The sequence below is a fragment of the Lethenteron reissneri genome, chromosome 28 (genome assembly GCF_015708825.2).
Source record: "Lethenteron reissneri isolate LAM-NWPU_2019-01 chromosome 28, ASM1570882v1, whole genome shotgun sequence".
Classification (NCBI taxonomy): Eukaryota; Metazoa; Chordata; class Hyperoartia; order Petromyzontiformes; family Petromyzontidae; genus Lethenteron; species Lethenteron reissneri.
In genome coordinates this window covers 7,939,186-7,958,445 of record NC_083806.1, presented here as the reverse complement: position 1 = coordinate 7,958,445, position 19,260 = coordinate 7,939,186, and positions in this window count along the sequence as shown.

The window sequence follows — 19,260 nt, the reverse complement described above, 5'->3', positions numbered from 1 at the left end:
AGTGTGGGGGAGTGTGTGGGTGAGTGTAGGTGAGTGTGTGGGTGAGTGTAGGTGAGGGTGTGGGTGAGTGTAGGTGAGGGTGTGGGTGAGTGTAGGTGAGGGTGTGGGTGAGTGTAGGTGAGGGTTGGGGTGAGTGTGGGTGAGTGTAGGTGAGGGTGTGGGTGAGTGTAGGTGAGTGTAGGTGAGTCCAGGTGAGGTTGTGGGTGAGGGTGTGGGTGAGTGTACGTAGGAGTGTGGGTGAGTGTAGGTGAGGGTGTGGGTGAGTGTAGGTGAGTGTGAGTGTAGGTGAGTGTAGGTGAGTGTAGGTGAGGGTGAGTGCAGGTGAGGGTGTGGGTGAGTGTAGGTGAGTGTAGGTGAGTCCAGGTGAGGTTGTGGGTGAGGGTGTGGCTGAGTGTCCGTAAGAATGTGGGTGAGTGTAGGTGACGGTGTGGAGGTGAGTGTGTGGGTGAGGGTGAGGGTGAGTGTAGGTGAGAGTGTGGGTGAGTGTAGGTGAGTGTGAGTGTAGGTGAGTGTGGGTTAGTGTAGGTGAGGGTGAGTGTAGGTGAGAGTGTGGGTGAGTGTAGGTGAGGGTGAGGGTGAGTGTAGGTGAGGGTGTGGGTGAGTGTATGTGAGGGTGTGGTTGAGTGTGGGTGAGGGTGTGGGTGAGTGTAGGTGAGGGTGTGGGTGAGTGTGGGTTAGTGTAGGTGTGGGTGAGTGTAGGTGAGGGTGGGGGTGAGTGTGCGTGAGGGTGTGGGTGAGTGTAGGTGAGGGTGTGGGTGAGTGTGTGTGAGGGTGTGGATGAGTGTAGGTGAGGGTGGGGGTGAGTGTGCGTGAGGGTGTGGGTGAGTGTAGGTGAGGGTGTGGGTGAGTGTAGGTGAGTGTGTGGGTGAGTGTGTGTGAGGGTGTGGATGAGTGTAGGTGAGGGTGGGGGTGAGTGTGCGTGAGGGTGAGTGTGGGTGAGGGTGAGGGTGAGTGTAGGTGGGGGTGGGGGTGAGTGTGGGTGAGGGTGGGTGTGGGTGAGGGTGTGGATGAGTGTAGGTGAGGGTGTGGTTGAGTGTAGGTGAGTGTGTGGGTGAGTGTGTGTGAGGGTGTGGATGAGTGTAGGTGAGGGTGGGGGTGAGTGTGCGTGAGGGTGAGTGTGGGGAGGGTGTGGGTGAGGGTAGGTGAGGGTGAGGGTGAGTGTAGGTGAGGGTGTGGGTGGGTGTAGGTGAGGGTGTGGTTGAGTGTAGGTGAGGGTGTGGGTGAGTGTAGGTGAGTGTAAGGTGAGTGGAGGTGAGGGTGAGTGTAGATGAGGGTGAGGGTGAGTGTAGGTGAGGGTGAATTGGTGAGCACGGTTGGCTACGTACGGCGCCGAAAGAAGTTCAACATACATGGATACTCATGCGCCACCGCTCCCCACGTACGTACACACGGTACGCACCAAATGCAAAGCTCCCCAGGCTGTTAGGACAAGTGCTGTTAGCGAGCACCTGTGAAGGCCGGCAGCGGCACACGAGGGGGGAGCGGCGGCCACCACCAGGCCCGGCCGCCTTTGTCTCCCCAGTGCCGACGTTTTTTTTTAGGCTGAGTCGACCTAGGCAGGGGTACGAGGCCCAGGACCGGTTCAGGTAAAAAAAAATTGTCACCGGTGCCCCCCCCCCCCCCACTCCCCCCCCCCACCACCCCCCCATCACCCCCCCACCACCCCCCCACCCGCCCCACCCCCCCCCACTCCCCCCCACCCCCACCAGCATTTAAGCCGCAGCCCCCATTGCCCCCTGCCCGTAATGAGTTCGCGCTCTGCACGTCGGACCCCCGCGAAGAGCAGATGATGAGATGTGAGAGATGGGGGGCGGGGGGGGGGGGGGTGGGGGGGGGCGGGGGACGGAGGGAGGGGGCTAAGGGTGGTGGGGGGGGGATCAGGCGGACGAGGGGGAGGGGCCGCTCTGTGACATTAACCCGATGCTAATGTGTGCTTAATGAACGCGTGGGTGAACCGTGCGGTTTCGGCATTCAGCTGCCGCGAACTCCACCACGAGTTCTGACCCAGATCGTTTTTATTGCTGCTGCTGCTGCTGTTACCCCCCCCTCTCTCTGCTTGGTGTACGAGTTGGTAGGTGCATAGATAAAGGTGCAGCCCTGCAATGTCTTACTCGCTTTACTGCTGGCTGAAGGCCTTCCTCAATCACCCGTACTGGTGTTTTGGCCTACTCTTCCACGATGAGGCCAGACGTCTTGGCGATGCCAGTCGACGGACTGTGGCCGTGCCCATTCGCACAGAAGTCGCGCCCGTTGCTTTCAGGTGCCGCGCAGAGAGATCGAACGGGCGGCATCAGCTGAACATTCGTAGTGGAGCTGATGCATCGGGAGCTGATGAATCAATGCTGGTGGCTATTAAAGACCGATGGACGTCCCATTGCAGGCAGGTAGGTATTGGTCTTTAATAGCCAGGTGATGTAGGTGAGTGACGTCATCACTAGCCAGGTGATGTAGGTGAGTGACGTCATCACTAGCCAGGTGATGTAGGTCAGTGAGGTCTTATATGTGCAGGTGATGTAGGTGAGTGACGTCATCACTAGCCAGGTGATGTAGGTGAGTGACGTCATCACTAGCCAGGTGATGTAGGTGAGTGACGTCATCACTAGCCAGGTGATGTAGGTGAGTGACGTCATCACTAGCCAGGTGATGTAGGTGAGTGACGTCATCACTAGCCAGGGGTGGTGGTATCGTAAGCGTGAGGTGACGTCATCACTAGCCAGGTGATGTAGGTGAGTGACGTCATCACTAGCCAGGTGATGTAGGTGAGTGACGTCATCACTAGCCAGGTGATGTAGGTGAGTGACGTCATCACTAGCCAGGTGATGTAGGTGAGTGACGTCATCACTAGCCAGGTGATGTAGGTGAGTGACGTCATCACTAGCCAGGTGATGTAGGTGAGTGACGTCATCACTAGCCAGGTGATGTAGGTGAGTGACGTCATCACTAGCCAGGTGATGTAGGTGAGTGACGTCATCACTAGCCAGGTGATGTAGGTGAGTGAGGTCTTCTCTAGCCAGGTGATGTAGGCGAGTGACGTCATTCACTAGCCAGGTGATGTAGGTGAGTGACGTCATCACTAGCCAGGTGATGTAGGTGAGTGACGTCATCACTAGCCAGGTGATGTAGGTGAGTGACGTCATCACTAGCCAGGTGATGTAGGTGAGTGACGTCTTCACTAAGCCAGGTGATGTAGGTGAGTGACGGTCATCACTAGCCAGGTGATGTAGGTGAGTGACGTCATCACTAGCCAGGTGATGTAGGTGAGTGACGGTCATCACTAGCCAGGTGATGTGGTGAGTGACGTCTTCACTAGTCCAGGTGATGTTAGGTGAGTGACGTCATCACTAGCCAGGTGATGTAGGTGAGTGACGTCATCACTAGCCAGGTGATGTAGGTGAGTGACGTCATCACTAGCCAGGTGATGTAGGTGAGTGACGGTCATCTAGGGGATCAAGGTGATGTACAGGTGATGTGGTGAGTGACGTCATCACTAGCCAGGTGATGTAGGTGAGTGACGTCATCACTAGCCAGGTGATGTAGGTGGGTGACGTCATCACTAGCAGGTGATGTAGGTGAGTGACGTCATCACTAGCCAGGTGATGTAGGTGAGTGACGTCATCACTAGCCAGGTGATGTAGGTGAGTGACGTCATCACTAGCCAGGTGATGTAGGTGAGTGACGTCATCACTAGCCAGGTGATGTAGGTGAGTGACGTCATCGCTAGCCAGGTGATGTAGGTGAGTGACGTCATCACTAGCCAGGTGATGTAGGTGAGTGACGTCATCACTAGCCAGGTGATGTAGGTGAGTGACGTCATCACTAGCCAGGTGATGGAGGTGAGTGACGTCATCACTAGCAGGTGATGTAGGTGAGTGAGGTCTTCTATGTCCAGGTGATGTAGGTGAGTGACGTCATCACTAGCCAGGTGATGTAGGTGAGTGACGTCATCACTAGCCAGGTGATGTAGGTGAGTGACGTCATCACTAGCCAGGTGATGTAGGTGAGTGACGTCATCACTAGCCAGGTGATGTAGGTGAGTGATGTCTTCTATGTCCAGGTGATGTAGGTGAGTGACGTCATCACTAGCCAGGTGATGTAGGTGAGTGACGTCATCACTAGCCAGGTGATGTAGGTGAGTGACGTCATCGCTAGCCAGGTGATGTAGGTGTGTGAGTTCTTCTATGTGCAGGTGATGTAGGTGAGTGACGTCATCACTAGCCAGGTGATGTAGGTGAGTGACGTCATCACTAGCCAGGTGATGTAGGTGAGTGACGTCATCACTAGCCAGGTGATGTAGGTGAGTGACGTCATCGCTAGCCAGGTGATGTAGGTGTGTGAGTTCTTCTATGTGCAGGTGATGTAGGTGAGTGACGTCATCACTAGCCAGGTGATGTAGGTGAGTGACGTCATCACTAGCCAGGTGATGTAGGTGAGTGACGTCATCACTAGCCAGGTGATGTAGGTGAGTGAGGTCTTCTCTGTCCAGGTGATGTAGGTGAGTGTTGAGTAAGGGAATTGAGTGAGCTCGTGAGTAAGTGAGTGAGTAGGGGATTGAGTGAGTTGAGTGAGTGAGTGAGTAGGGGATTGAGTGAGTTGAGTGAGTGAGTAGGGGATTGCGTGAGTGGTGAGTGAGTAGGGGATTGCGTGAGTGAGTGAATAGGGGATTGAGTGAGTGGTGAGTAGGGGATTGAGTGAGTTGAGTGAGTGAGTATTCGGTTGAGTCTCGTGAGCGAGATGGGTGAATGGAATACGCGTGGCAATGGCCCTCGGGGCTACCGCGAGGTGAGTGAAATCATTTTGTATCGCGCGCGACAGTCGCTGGTCAACAATCACGTGTCAATCTGCCCGATATATAAAAATAAACCACGGTAACATTTTAATCCGTGCGGTAATATTTTAATCCGTGCGGTAACCTCGAGCAAACAAACGACGTGGTGCATGCGGAGAGTTCAATCGCATTTTTTTTGTTTTTATTCTCTTTGCCGTTACGAGCCAGTTCGGGTTCCACACAAAAATGGACATTTGGTTAAAATATTGACAAACTCTTTGGTTCTTTCGGTAAAGTCACGTAGGTATAAAATAAAATAAATACATTTAATTGTGATTTATTTATTTTATACCCACGTGACTTTACCGAAAGAACCAAAGAGTATGGATTCCTGCAGTCACGAAAACTTCAAATCTAGATGAAACAAATATTGACGTTCGTGAATTCACACAGTTATTTTCTCAGAACCGTGTTGGGTCAGGCAATGGGGGTACTCAGTTGCAACACAATTCAAGAATGGGTGTGACAGCTTTACCTGGCCCTGTGGCCTCACATCATCTGCGATGGCGAGATGTTAGCTCCCTCACCCGATATGCAGGAGGTCGTGGGTTCGATCCACACCCTGGCGACTTTATACTTGGAGTTTGCATGTCTCTCTCTCGCTCTCTCTCGTTCTCTCGCTCTCTCCTCGTGCTCGCGTGGATTTTTTCCCGGATCCTCCGGTCCCCCCCCCACCCCCCACACATTTCTAATCAACATCACGCGTTCAGAACATTTGGCTGCTATAACATTTCCACTTTATGAGTCGCTTCGCTGGGCTATCATTTGCGGCAAGGTCGCGTCTGAGAAAGAGCTCAGTGAGCTTTACCTCGTCAATAAAATTAGTTGATCGCTTTCCATCCAAATGATTAAGATATTCAGCGGGAACAGGACTATTCGCGTGATCAGGATGTGATCCTGTGCAGTCAGTGTCACCGCTGGCCGCGTTGACACCATCAGCTCACTGCACTCGAGGACGCGGGCTTGTCTACCATCAGGTGCATCCGGGTTTGAACTCTCCAAACCCCCGTCACCAATTCCCTGCTGACCAGCCTGGTGAAGTATGGGAGGGAGAGTGACGTGGGGGGAGGAATGGGAGGTTGAGTTAACCCTGCTTTGGCCCTCCATCTGTGATGTGAGCCCGCGGCCCCAAACGGAGCCAACTCGAGGGAGTGTCGACAACGGCCGCGGAGAGAAGAGTCACCGACGCGGAGACTCACGGGGTCACGCGCGAGGTCACGCGCGGGGTCACGCGCGGGGTCACGCGCGAGGTCACGCGCGAGGTCACGGACGAGTCCACTCGGCAACGCACCCCCCCCCCCTCAGTCCCTCAATATCAACTCACTCTCGACTCAGCTCGCCACTCACTCGCTACTTCAATCACGTAATTCATTTACCCATCTCGCTCACGAAACTCAAGTACTTTGCTCGCTCAGCTCACTCAGCTCACTCAATCCCCTACTCACTCACGAGTTCACTCAACTCACGCAATCCCCTACTCACTCACCTCACTCACCCAACTCACTCAATCCCCCACTCACTCACTCAACTTACTCAATCCCCCACTCACTCACTCAACTCACTCAATCTCCTACTCACTCACTCACTCAATCCCCTACTCACTCACTCACTCAATCCCCTACTCACTCACTCAACTTACTCAATCCCCTATTCACTCACTCACTCAACTCACTCAATCCCCCACTCACTCACTCAACTCACTCAATCCCCCACTCACTCACTCACTCAATCCCCCACTCACTCACTCACTCAATCCCCTATTCACTCACTCACTCAACTCACTCAATCCCCCACTCACTCAATCCCCTATTCACTCACTCACTCAACTCACTCGATCCCCCACTCACTCACTCACTCACCACTCACTCAATCCCCCACTCACCACTCACTGACTCACTCACCCAACTCACTCACTCAACTCACTCAATCCCCCACTCACTCAACTAACTCAATCCCCTACTCACCACTCACTCACTCAACTCACTCAATCTCCTACTCACTCACTCACTCAACTCACTCAATCCCCTATTCACTCACTCACTCACTCAACTCACTCAATCTCCTACTCACTCACTCAACTCACTCAATCCCCTATTCACTCACTCACTCAACTCACTCAATCTCCTACTCACTCACTCACTCAACTCACTCAATCCCCTACTCACTCACTCACTCAACTCACTCAATCCCCTATTCACTCACTCACCCAACTCACTCAATCTCCTACTCACTCACTCACTCAACTCACTCAATCCCCTATTCACTCACTCACTCAACTCACTCAATCTCCTACTCACTCACTCACTCAACTCACTCAATCCCCTACTCACTCACTCACTCAACTCACTCAATCCCCTATTCACTCACTCACCCAACTCACTCAATCTCCTACTCACTCACTCACTCAACTCACTCAATCCCCGACTCACTCACTCACCAACTCACTCAATCCCCCGACTCACTCACTCACTCAACTCACTCATCCCCGACTCACTCACTCACTCAACTCACTCAATCCCCCACTCACTCAACTCATTCAATCTCCTACTCACTCACTCACTCAACTCACTCAATCCCGACTCACTCACTCACTCAACTCACTCAATCCCCCACTCACTCAACTCACTCAATCTCCTACTCACTCACTCACTCAACTCACTCAATCCCCTATTCACTCACTCACCCAACTCACTCAATCCCTGACTCACTCACTCACTCAACTCATTCAATCTCCTACTCACTCATCCAACTCACTCAATCCCCTACTCACTCACTCACTCAAACTCACTCAATCCCCGACTCACTCACTCACTCACTCACTCAATCCCCCACTCACTCAACTCACTCAATATCCTACTCACTCACTCACCCAACTCACTCAATCTCCTACTCACTCACTCACTCAACTCACTCAATCCCCGACTCACTCACTCACTCAACTCATTCAATCTCCTACTCACTCATCCAACTCACTCAATCCCCTACTCACTCACTCAACTCACTCAATCCCCTACTCACTCACTCAACTCACTCAATCCCCCACTCACTCACCCAACTCACTCAATCTCCTACTCACTCACTCACTCAACTCACTCAATCCCTGACTCACTCACTCACTCAACTCACTCAATCCCCGACTCACTCACTCACTCAACTCATTCAATCTCCTACTCACTCACCCAACTCACTCAATCCCCTACTCACTCACTCACTCAACTCACTCAATCCCCGACTCACTCACCCAACTCACTCAATCCCCCACTCACTCACTCACTCAACTCACTCAATCTCCTACTCACTCATCCAACTCATTCAATCCCCCAATCACTCACTCACTCAACTCACTCAATCCCCTACTCACTCACTCACTCAACTCACTCAATCCCCTACTCACTCACTCACTCAACTCACTCAATCCCCTATTCACTCACTCACCCAACTCACTCAATCTCCTACTCACTCACTCACTCAACTCACTCAATCCCCCTACTCACTCACTCAACTCACTCAATCCCCTACTCACTCACTCAACTCACTCAATCCCCTACTCACTCACTCACTCAACTCACTCAATCCCCTACTCACTCACTCAACTCACTCAATCCCCTACTCACTCACTCAACTCACTCAATCCCCTACTCACTCACTCACTCAACTCACTCAATCTCCTACTCACTCACTCAACTCACTCAACCCCCCACTCAGTCAATGACAGCAGCGGTAAGTGACGAAGAGCACAAGCCGTGGGACAGTCGCTTCTGTTCGCGACTCGTGCTCCGAAATAGACAAAAAAACACAAAACCTCACGCACACAAAGCGACTGGGGGAGCAAGAAGGACAAGGTGAGAGAGGAGGGATTAGGGGGAGGGGGGGTGTTGGTGTCGGGGGGTGCTTGGGGGGGGGGGTTCATGGGGTCGAGAGCGGGGGCGGGCGGGGGGTGGAGGAGAGACTTGGCACCCAATTCCCTCCATCATTAACGCCTGACACGACCAGCGGCTCGCCGACTCGGCTCCAAAAGGCCCCAGAGTCCGCGGGGCGCGCGAGAGTTATTTATTTAGTCACACAGACGCACACACACACAGACACACACACGCGCACACACACAGACACACACACAAACGCACACAGGCCCACAGACGCATAGACACACACGCACACGCGCACACACAGACACAGACACACACACGCACAGACGCATAGTCACACAGACACACACAGACGCACACACAGACACACACAGACACAGACACACACAGACAGACACACGCACATACACACACACACAGACGCACACACAGGCACACACACAGACACACACACAGACGCACACACATAGACGCACACACACAGACACACACAGGCACACACACATACACACACAGACACACACACAGACGCACACACGCGCGCACACGTGTTCGCCCACTCACTCATCCCATTCTCTGGTTCATTCGCTCTTTCTTATTGAGCCCGATACAACACCCGCCGAGAAATGTGGGTATAAGCGGGGTACAGAAAATCCGCGGTGATCCATTGTGGCACTACGGAACCGCACGAAAGGTGGGGGAGGGACGGGGGAGAGGGGAGGGGGAGGGTGACACCGTTTTTCACACGCTGACACCGACTCGAAATTCACTCATTCGTACTCTTAGTTCTTTCGGTAAAGTCACGTAGGTAAAAACATTGAAATAAAAATTAATAAAAATAAAACAATGAAATCACGACGTTTCGGAGGCAACACAAGTCTCCGTCATCAGGTGGGACCGTCACAGCCAGATTTGCTGCATCAAGTAGGTAAAATTAAAAAAAAAAATTTACCTACGTGACTTTACCGAAAGAACTAAGAGTATGATTCCTTGCAGTCACGAAAGCTTCAAATCTAAAATTCACTCATTCGCTCGCTCGCTCGCTCACTCATTCGTTCACTCGCACTGACGTTCACTAACTCACTCACTTACTTATTCATTCCGATATGCAAGGCGGACGATTACAAAGGACCGACAGAGTAAACGAGAGGCAGCAGAAATGTGTTTTTGATTGCTTTGTTTTAAGAACGAGGATGTTTAATGTGTCACGGACAGATGAGCGACACAACCGCATTTGTGGATGGTCGCAGGGTGCAGCATAGGAGAGTGAGGATCATTCAAGAAAGGTAAAGTTAGACTTCTTGGACACGTAAGGGGCCGGCCATAAATGACGTCACTCACCTAGGGGGGGGGGTGGTTGAGAAATGTGATGTCACAAAAAATGCGCAACTTTAAATAAATATAGACAACACTTTCTACTTAATTAAATATACTTTTTTTTATAAATGTTTTCTCCTACAACATCAGAGTGCAGCGCCACATTAAATACGCACTAAAATGACAATAGTTTAAAGCGATTTGAAGCATTTTTTATTTTAAAAATGGAAATATGGTTTTGGGGGAGGGGGGGGCAGAGCTTTGTGACGTCATATTTAAGGGGGGGGGGTCTGACTTTTTGTGACGCCGTGTGACGAAGGGGGGGGGGTCAAGAATCGTCCAAAATCGCGTGACGTCATTTATGGACGGCCCCTAAGTGAGTGAACACGAGGTTTATTTTTGACTGGGAACATTCGAGGTACTGTATGGGGAAATATGGCGAACTGAGTGTAGACTGTCCGCAATTTGAACAGTGGGATCGCAACTGGGAGGAGGGTCCGATGCAGAGTTTGCTGAGTGAATATCGTTGGGAGGAAGTCCTTGGTCGCAGTGGTTTTTTGAGGAAGGACTTTGTCATCGTGGAGAAGAGAGCTGTTGTAGTGGTGCTGAGTTGTTCGTGCACAAGCACAATTAACAATGCAAACGCAACACTCTTGTCAACAACACCACTACTGTGTGTGGCCTTCAAAGTAAAATTATATTTAAATGTTTTTTTTGTTTGATTTAAAGCTTTCGTGACTGCAGGGATTCATATTATTGGTTCTTTCGGTAAAGTCACGTAGAAGGGAAATAATAAAATAATAAAAATATAAAACAATACAAAATTCTCACGAAGTTTCGACTGCAACACACGTGACTTTACCGAAAGAACCAAGAATATGTTTTTTTTGATATATTTTTTATTGCATACGTGTTGTGTGTCTGTTGATTGTGATTCTTCAAAATGTGATTGTTAGTTTGTAATGCTCGGTTAGTGACACTAGTGTCTGTGCACCTCTCCACTTGCTGCCTGGGACGAGATTTTGCCCAATCCTGGCCAGCCGGCTCAGCAAAACGAAAATAATAGGCGACGTTTCGGCCAACGGCCCTACGTTCTCAGCACGCCCCAATGACTAATGGTCATAGTCTGTACTTCGTGGATGTATATATGTATTTGATTTAAGGCCACAGTGTTGGTAAATGTTATTGACGCACGCCTTGAGTTGTTTTCTTGGTTGTCGCCTGAGCCTTGTTCAAAATATGGATCTCGGATGCGAAACAAAACAAAGACGGCAGCTTCCACCCCCCCCTGCCCCCCTGCGGCCGTGCGGGAACAATCTCCCGATCCCCGAGGTAGCAACGAGTTGACCCCCGTGGGCGTCGCAGCTCGCCTGTGACCCCATCTCTTGACCGGCGAAAACGTCGATGGGCTCTCAACCGCGGTGGCCGATACGTGAACTCCCTCGCCTGGTATACAGAAGGTGTCGTGGGTTCGATCCCGAGCCTGATGTGCCTGCTGTATATTTGGAGTTTGCGGTGTCTCTCTTTCGCTCTGTCTCTCTGTCTCTCTCTCTCTCCCCGTGGTCGCGTGGATGTTTCCCCGGGTCCTCCCTCCACATTTAGAATGAGAATGCGTTCATTGTACTTGGCTGCTAGAAAAGTCCACGTGATAAGCCACTTGATTAGGCTATCACGTGTGGACATACCGCTTTTGAAAAATGAGATATTTAGCTCAGTGGGCCTTACCTTTTTGGTTGGAGAGTGGGGTTAGTGTTAGGGTCTGGTTGGAGAGTGGGTTAGTGTTAGGGTCTTCTGGTTGGTGAGTGGGGTGAGTGTTAGGGTCTGGTTGGAGAGTGGGGTTAGTGTTAGGGTCTGGTTGGAGAGTGGGTTATTGTTAGGGTCTTCTGGTTGGAGAGTGGGGTTAGTGTTAGGGTCTTCTGGTTGGAGAGTGGGGTTAGTGTTAGTGTTAGGGTCTGGTTGGAGAGTGGGTTAGTGTTAGTGTTAGGGTCTTCTGGTTGGAGAGTGGGGTTAGTGTTAGGGTCTGGTTGGAGAGTGGGGTTAGTGTTAGGGTCTGGTTGGAGAGTGGGGTTAGTGTTTGGGTCTGGTTGGAGAGTGGGTTAGTGTTAGTGTTAGGGTCTGGTTGGAGAGTGGGTTAGTGTTAGGGTCTGGTTGGAGAGTGGGTTTAGTGTTAGGGTCTGGTTGGAGAGTGGGGTTAGTGTTAGGGTCTGGTTGGAGAGTGGGTTAGTGTTAGTGTTAGGGTCTGGTTGGAGAGTGGGTTAGTGTTAGTGTTAGGGTCTGGTTGGAGATGGGGTTAGTGTTAGGGTCTGGTTGGAGAGTAGGGTAGTGTTAGGGTCTGTTTGGAGAGTGGGTAGGGTTAGTGTAGTGTTAGGGTCTTCTGGTTGGAGAGTGGGGTTAGTGTTAGGGTCTGGTTGGAGAGTGGGGTTAGTGTTAGGGTCTGGTTGGAGAGTGGGTTAGTGTTAGGGTCTGGTTGGAGAGTGGGTTAGTGTTAGTGTTAGGGTCTTCTGGTTGGAGAGTGGGGTTAGTGTTAGGGTCTGGTTGGAGAGTGGGTTAGTGTTAGTGTTAGGGTCTGGTTGGAGAGTGGGGTTAGTGTTAGGGTCTGGTTGGAGAATGGGTTTAGTGTTAGGGTCTGGTTGGAGAGTGGGGTTAGTGTTTGGGTCTGGTTGGAGAGTGGGTTAGTGTTAGGGTCTGGTTGGAGAGTGGGGTTAGTGTTAGGGTCTGGCTGGCTAGTGAGGTTAGGGTTAGAGCTGGTACTGGTTTCTGATTGGTTAGTTCATTCCGAGGGGGATTTTGATGGTGTGGAGGGGGGCATGGGAGGGTGAGACTTCCACAGACATAGTCGTACACAGGGACACGCATGGACACACAGACGCATCACATCGACACAGCACACTGCTGACACGCACACAGATGAAGAGAGAGGGAAAGGCAGAGAGCTCCGTGAATATTTAATGGGATCTGACACCACCACACCACCACCACCACATTACCACCACCACATTACCACCACACCGCCACTACATCACTACCACACCACCACCATACCATTACACCACCGCACCACCACCACCGCATCACCACATCACCACCACTACCGCACCACCACCACATCACCACCACACCACCACCACCATATCACCACCACCACACCACCACCGCACCACCACCACATCACCACCACCACATCACCACCACCACACCACCACATCCCCACCACCACATCACCACCACCGCACCACCACATCACCACCACCACATCACCACCACCATATCATCACCACATCACCACCACATCACCACCACGACATTACCACCCACGCATCACCGCCGCAGCCCACATAACCGCACCGCGCGCCTCCTCCATCCACGACCAAATCGAGACCTCGGCTCCGGTACAAAGAGAAGTGAGAGAACACAGATGGCGAGAGAGAGAGAGGGAGGGAGGGAGAACGAACGAGAGAGCCAAAGAGAGAGGGAGGGAGGGAGAGTTGACGGACAGGCGTCTCCCTGCGAGAGGCACAGCTGTTTCTCTGTGTCTCCCGTGTCTCCTCGTGTCTCTTGCCCCTGTTCTCGGCTGTCTCCACTGGGCTCCGGGCTCGCCTTTGAATCAGGCCGCAGATGGTGTAGCAGACACTGCGAGCACGTGTCCCTCCCCTCTCTTCACTCCTGCAGATTTCCTATTGTTCTCTCGCTCTATGTGTGTGTATCTTTATTTCATTATTTGCTTCTTTCTTTTCGAAAAGAGGACACGAAAAATATAGACGCGCGCTACAGAGAAAGAGAGGGAGGAGGGGGTGGTGGTGGTGGAGAAACACACACACATACAGAAAAAAAACACATATAATGAAAGCCTCAAGGATGAAGGGACTGTGTGTCGCGTCTTTGTGTTGTTCTTGTTTGTATTCGGAGGTGACAGGCTGCTGAGAGATTCGTGAGTCTGGAGGGGTGAGTGCGTGGGGTCGTGCTGGAGAGGAGATGAGGCCTTTGCAGGGGCTGGGTGGAGAATGTGTACGGGAGCCATGAGGATGCATCGTAAACAAAGATCGTCGTCGTCGTCGTCAAATATAAAGACTGTGACCACGCGACCCGACCTATGGACCAACCCAACCTATGACGCCCCCCCCCCCACCACGGTTGGCTACGTACGGTGCGAAAGAAGTTCAACATAGACACCTAAATTCTAGATTTGAAGCTTTCGTGACTGCAAGGATTCATGCTGTTAGGTTTTTTCGGTAAAGTCACGTAGGTAAAAAAATAAAATTAAAAGTTAATACAAGTAATAATGGAAATAAAATAAAAGAATAATAAATCATAAACTTATTAAATTTATAAAATAATAATAAATCATAAAATAAAATAATAATAAATCATACACTTATATTAAATGTATTATTTTATTTTCATTATTACTTTTATTAACTTTTAATTTAATTTTTTTACCTACGTGACTTTACCGAAAAAAACCTAACAGTATAGACACTTAAACCCTATTTATGCGCTTCCGCTTATTCAACTTTTAGTTCGTTTAGTAAATGCTTTTTTAAATGTATTTATAATATGCATTGTATGGCCAGTGTCTGCTGCTGCTGTATAGCGCTTTGAGATCTTGATTAAAAAAATCCCTATATACATGTAATCGTTATTATTCATCTTGATTTGAAGCTTTCGTGACCGCAGGAATCCATACTCTTTGGTTTTGTCGGTAAAGTCACGTAGGTAGAAAACAATTATGAAAATAAAACCAATAGAGACACATAGAGATGAATAGAGACCTATCATGGGGACACAGAGACCCATCGACGCAGCAGCAACATTAGCATCGAGCTCTGAACGAGACGGATGCCAGCACGCGCAAGAGAATACAGTATTACTGGTAGGAACCTCCTGGTTACACCAGCCCACAGGGGATTATACTGGTAGGACCTTTCTGTATACCAGGCGAGGTAGTTAACATCTCCTAGCCACCGTGATGATGATGAGAGAGAGACACACACAGACTCCAAATATACAGCAGCAGGCGTCAGGGTCGGGATCGAATCCACGACCTCCATGTATACCAGGCGAGGTAGTTAACATCTCCTAGCCACCGTGATGATGATGAGAGAGAGACACACACAGACTCCAAATATACATCAGCAGGCGTCAGGGTCGGGATCGAACCCACGACTTCCTGTATACCGGGCGAGGTAGTTAACATCTCCTCGCCACCGTGATGATGATGAGAGAGAGAGACACACACAGACTCCAAATATACAGCAGCGGTCGTCAGGGTCGGGATCGAACCCACGACCTCCTGTATACCGGGCGAGGTAGTCAACATCTCCTAGCCACCGTGGCGCCCCCACTTGATGTATAACGAGAAGCTCAGTGGCACACACCGTGAAATGGACACACAGTATTTGCATCAACGTTTATGTAAACGTGTTACTTTCAATGTCTCTCAAGACACGTGTCATCGCGCTCGACATTCCGCAAATGACTCTCGTTGACAAAAATGAAAGTTTTTTTTTCTTTGTCGGAAAGTGCGTGACCTCATCCGGAGAGCGAGCCAAAAAAAAACCAAATGTGGTTGATGGAGAGACACGAGTCAGAGAAGTGAATGCGCCCTATGGACACGTGCTGACGGATGGCCGCATTATAAGATACAATTAGCCGTCGTCGTCATCATCACACTGCTGGTGATGTACACAGCGGCAGAGGCGAGCGTCGGGAGGAGGAATGGAGACGGGGGTTTTGTGTCGAGGTGACATTGGATGATAAGGACTAAAGATCCCCCGTGTGTAGCCTTAACAGACTGTTGGGGCAAGTGCTGTTCGCGAGCACCTGTGAAGGCCGGAACAGGACACGAAGGGGTGGGCGACCAGCACCACGCCCGGTCGCCTTTGTCTCCCCAGTGGCGATGTTTACACACCGCACCAGGGACTTATTTGAGGCTGATTCGACCTAGGGGAGGCCCACGACCGGTTCAGACAATTGTCACTGGTGTTGGCCGTGAGCGAGAATTGAACTCCGTTCGCCGGGTTCGGAGCGCAGCGCGCGAACCACGACACTACGCTCCCCCGATATCGCGTGTGAGTGTGTGTGTACGTGCACACACACACACTTTAATTGTGTTGAAGTATCTTTCATCAAATTTCGATTTAAGACTCTGTCTTCTCGACAGACCTGTTCTCCACCTGAGGACGGCTGCTTGCGTTGTGGCCAAAACGTCGTGAGAATTATTTTATTATGTTTTATTTTTATTATTTTATTATTTCCATTCTACGTGACTTTACCGAAATAACCAATAAGAGGTATCTTTAATCGTCAATGCACTACCTTTGCACACCACTCACGCCCACTCTGAACCCCTCCCCTGTCCCCACCCACTGTGGAAACAGACGCCGCTCCTCCGTGCAGCAGCAGCAGCAGCCGAGGCCGTGATGCAGCCTTCTCTAGCTGGGTTCAGAAAAACAACATGCCCTTCTCTCCCTTTTCTCCGTCGCGATGCCATCATTTACCCCTCACATCTCGTTACTTATATTTTAATCTCTTCCCTCTCTCCCGCTCATTGATCTCTTTCCATTCTTCTGAAAATAAGCTATAGAGTGCAGTGGGTCTTTCCTTGGCAAAATAAAAAATAAATGTTAAAATCTTTGTAGTCCATTACACTACATCCCTTCGTGTGATGGTGCAGCCACGGGTAGAAAGTTGCTAGTTCGGATACATACATACATGTGTATGTAATGTGAGGATATATCCGGCTCACTGACGTATCACAACTCGTCATGATGATTGGTTCTGCCGGTCCTGGTTTATAGCCAATGGGGGGAAGCCTAGGGGCGTGGCCCTGACGTAATGGAAAGGTGACAGCTGTAAGGATTGGTTCTGCTGGCTTTAGCCACAGCCAATGGGGAGATGAGTCAGGGGCGTGGTCCCGGGAGCTTACGAGGGAGCCTGGAATATTCCATGAAGGCTAACCAGGACTGGTGGAAACGTACCACGTGACCCAGGTATTAAATAGGAGTGGAGACGAACGACACGTGGTCAGAACAGGAACGAACAGAGGAAGGGGGCCACGCGGGAGCGGGGCTCCGGGTTGCCACGTGGCGGTGTGCGTCTCTCTCTCTATCTGTCCCTCTCACGCTGCCTGTCAGCAGCGTGAAGGAAAGCTGTAATACAAGTTGAATAAAAGACGGAGTCCAGAAGTCGCCTCAACGACCTTTATTACATATATATATAGAGACAAAAGTGCTTCCTCAACGTGCATCATTGAACACAACATCTGTTTATGGCTGCGTCGGGATGACTGTGTGGGGGAGTGCGGAGTGTAGAGAGGAGCGGTGGCGCAACTGTTAGCGCATTGCCCGACGAAACCCGGCGACCCCGAGATCGATTTCCGCTCACGACCAATAACAGTGGCGATTATCTGAACCGGTCGTGGGCCTCCCATAGATCTACTCAGCCTCAAATGAGTACCCGGTGCGGTGTGTAAAACATCGACACTGGGGAGACAAAGGTGGTCGGGCGCGGTGTTGGCCAACCACCCCCTCGTGTGCCGTGCCGGCATATGTGCCACTCACTAACAGCACTTGCCCCAATAGTCTGTCACGGCTACACGGGGGATCTTTGTCATTGGGGTGTTGAGGAGGAGGAGGAGGGAGGGGGAGCGGTGGTTGGCTGAGCGCCGCTGTTGCCTGGTCGCTGTTTACGTGATTTCTGGCTGTTGCCAACTTGCCCCGCGTGTAAACAAACCCGCGCCTTGGCACCGACTCCTGGCCGCCACTCGTTGTCAGTTTGGGGGTGCAGCGACTCTTCGCACACGTGTGTGAACATGTGTGTGTGAACGTGGGGAGCGGTGGCAAAGTGGTTAGCGCTACGCTGCGCTACGAACCCGGCGACCCGAGTTCGATTCCCGCTCACGGCCACCAACGCCAGCGACGATTATCTGAACCGGTGTTGGGCCTCCGCTAGGTCGACTCAGCCTCAAATGAGTACTGGGTGGGGTGTATAAATATCGCTACTTGGGAGACAAAGGCGGCCGGGCGTGGTGCTGGCCACACAACCCCTCGTGTGCTGTGCCGGCCTTCATAGGTGCTCGCTAACAGCACTTGCCCCTACAGTCTGTTAAGGCTACACGGGGATCTTTATCTTTGTGAACGTGGGGAGCGGTGACGCAGCGGTTTAGCGCTACGCTGCGCTACGAACCCGGCGACCCGAGTTCGATTCCCGCTCACGTGCCACCAACGCCAGTGACGATTATCTGAACCGGTGTTGGGCCTCCGCTAGGTCGACTCAGCCTCAAATGAGTACCTGGTGCGGTGTGTAAATATCTTCACTGGAGAGACAAAGGCGGCCGGGCGTGGTGCTGGCCACACACCTCCTCGTGTGCCGAGCTGGCCTTCATGGGTGCGAGGTCTCGAACAGCACTTGCCCCAACAGTCTGTGATGGCTATACGGGTTTTATTTGTGTGTCTGTGTGGACTATTTTAATGATCGAATTAAAAACACATCATAATTTGGGTTCAGAAAAACAACATGACCTACCCCCTCCAATTCACTGTTGTGACGGGGGGCAAATTTTAAGTTAGATATTTAAGATATTTTCTAGTCGTGCCCATAGATTGGACTCTATTTGCGTGCCAGATTGAGAAGCTATCTAAATGTAACGCTAAAAGGCATTTCTTACACGTCTCATCAGCCGCACGGAACATCCTCCTGAGAGTGCTTCATTTAATTTCAGCAGCGTTGATTCGGGACAAGCAAACGTCTGCACGGACCGGTTTTGACACCCAGTGTTTCATCAGCAGGAGTGAGCCCATTGCTTGAATCAATGCCGAGCGAAGTCCCAATATGTCATGATCCTTCTGCTAGAACTTTATCCGAATCCTAATCATGCACGAACATCTATATATTAGACTATATTATGAAAAAAAGTTTTGCCGGCTGGCTGGCTGCTTTCCCCGTATTATCCTCTCGCCTGTAATAGTCACGTCCAAAGGATCGTCACGTCCTGGGATCACGTGCAAGGTTGCTGGTATTATTATTATCTACTAGAACTAACTCGTGAAGGCCATAATCAATGCGACCACCACTGTGGTATATGTATGTTGAACTTCTTTGGCAAACAAAAAACATAACTCTGATAATGTATGCACTGTCCTTGAAGTTGATTGGTCCACACCCGTTAGGAAAAAAAGGTGTCAGTTTTGTTGCCAGATAAAAGGGTAAAAAAACAATTATCATATTTTTTACTGGCAAATGAGGTACCAATGG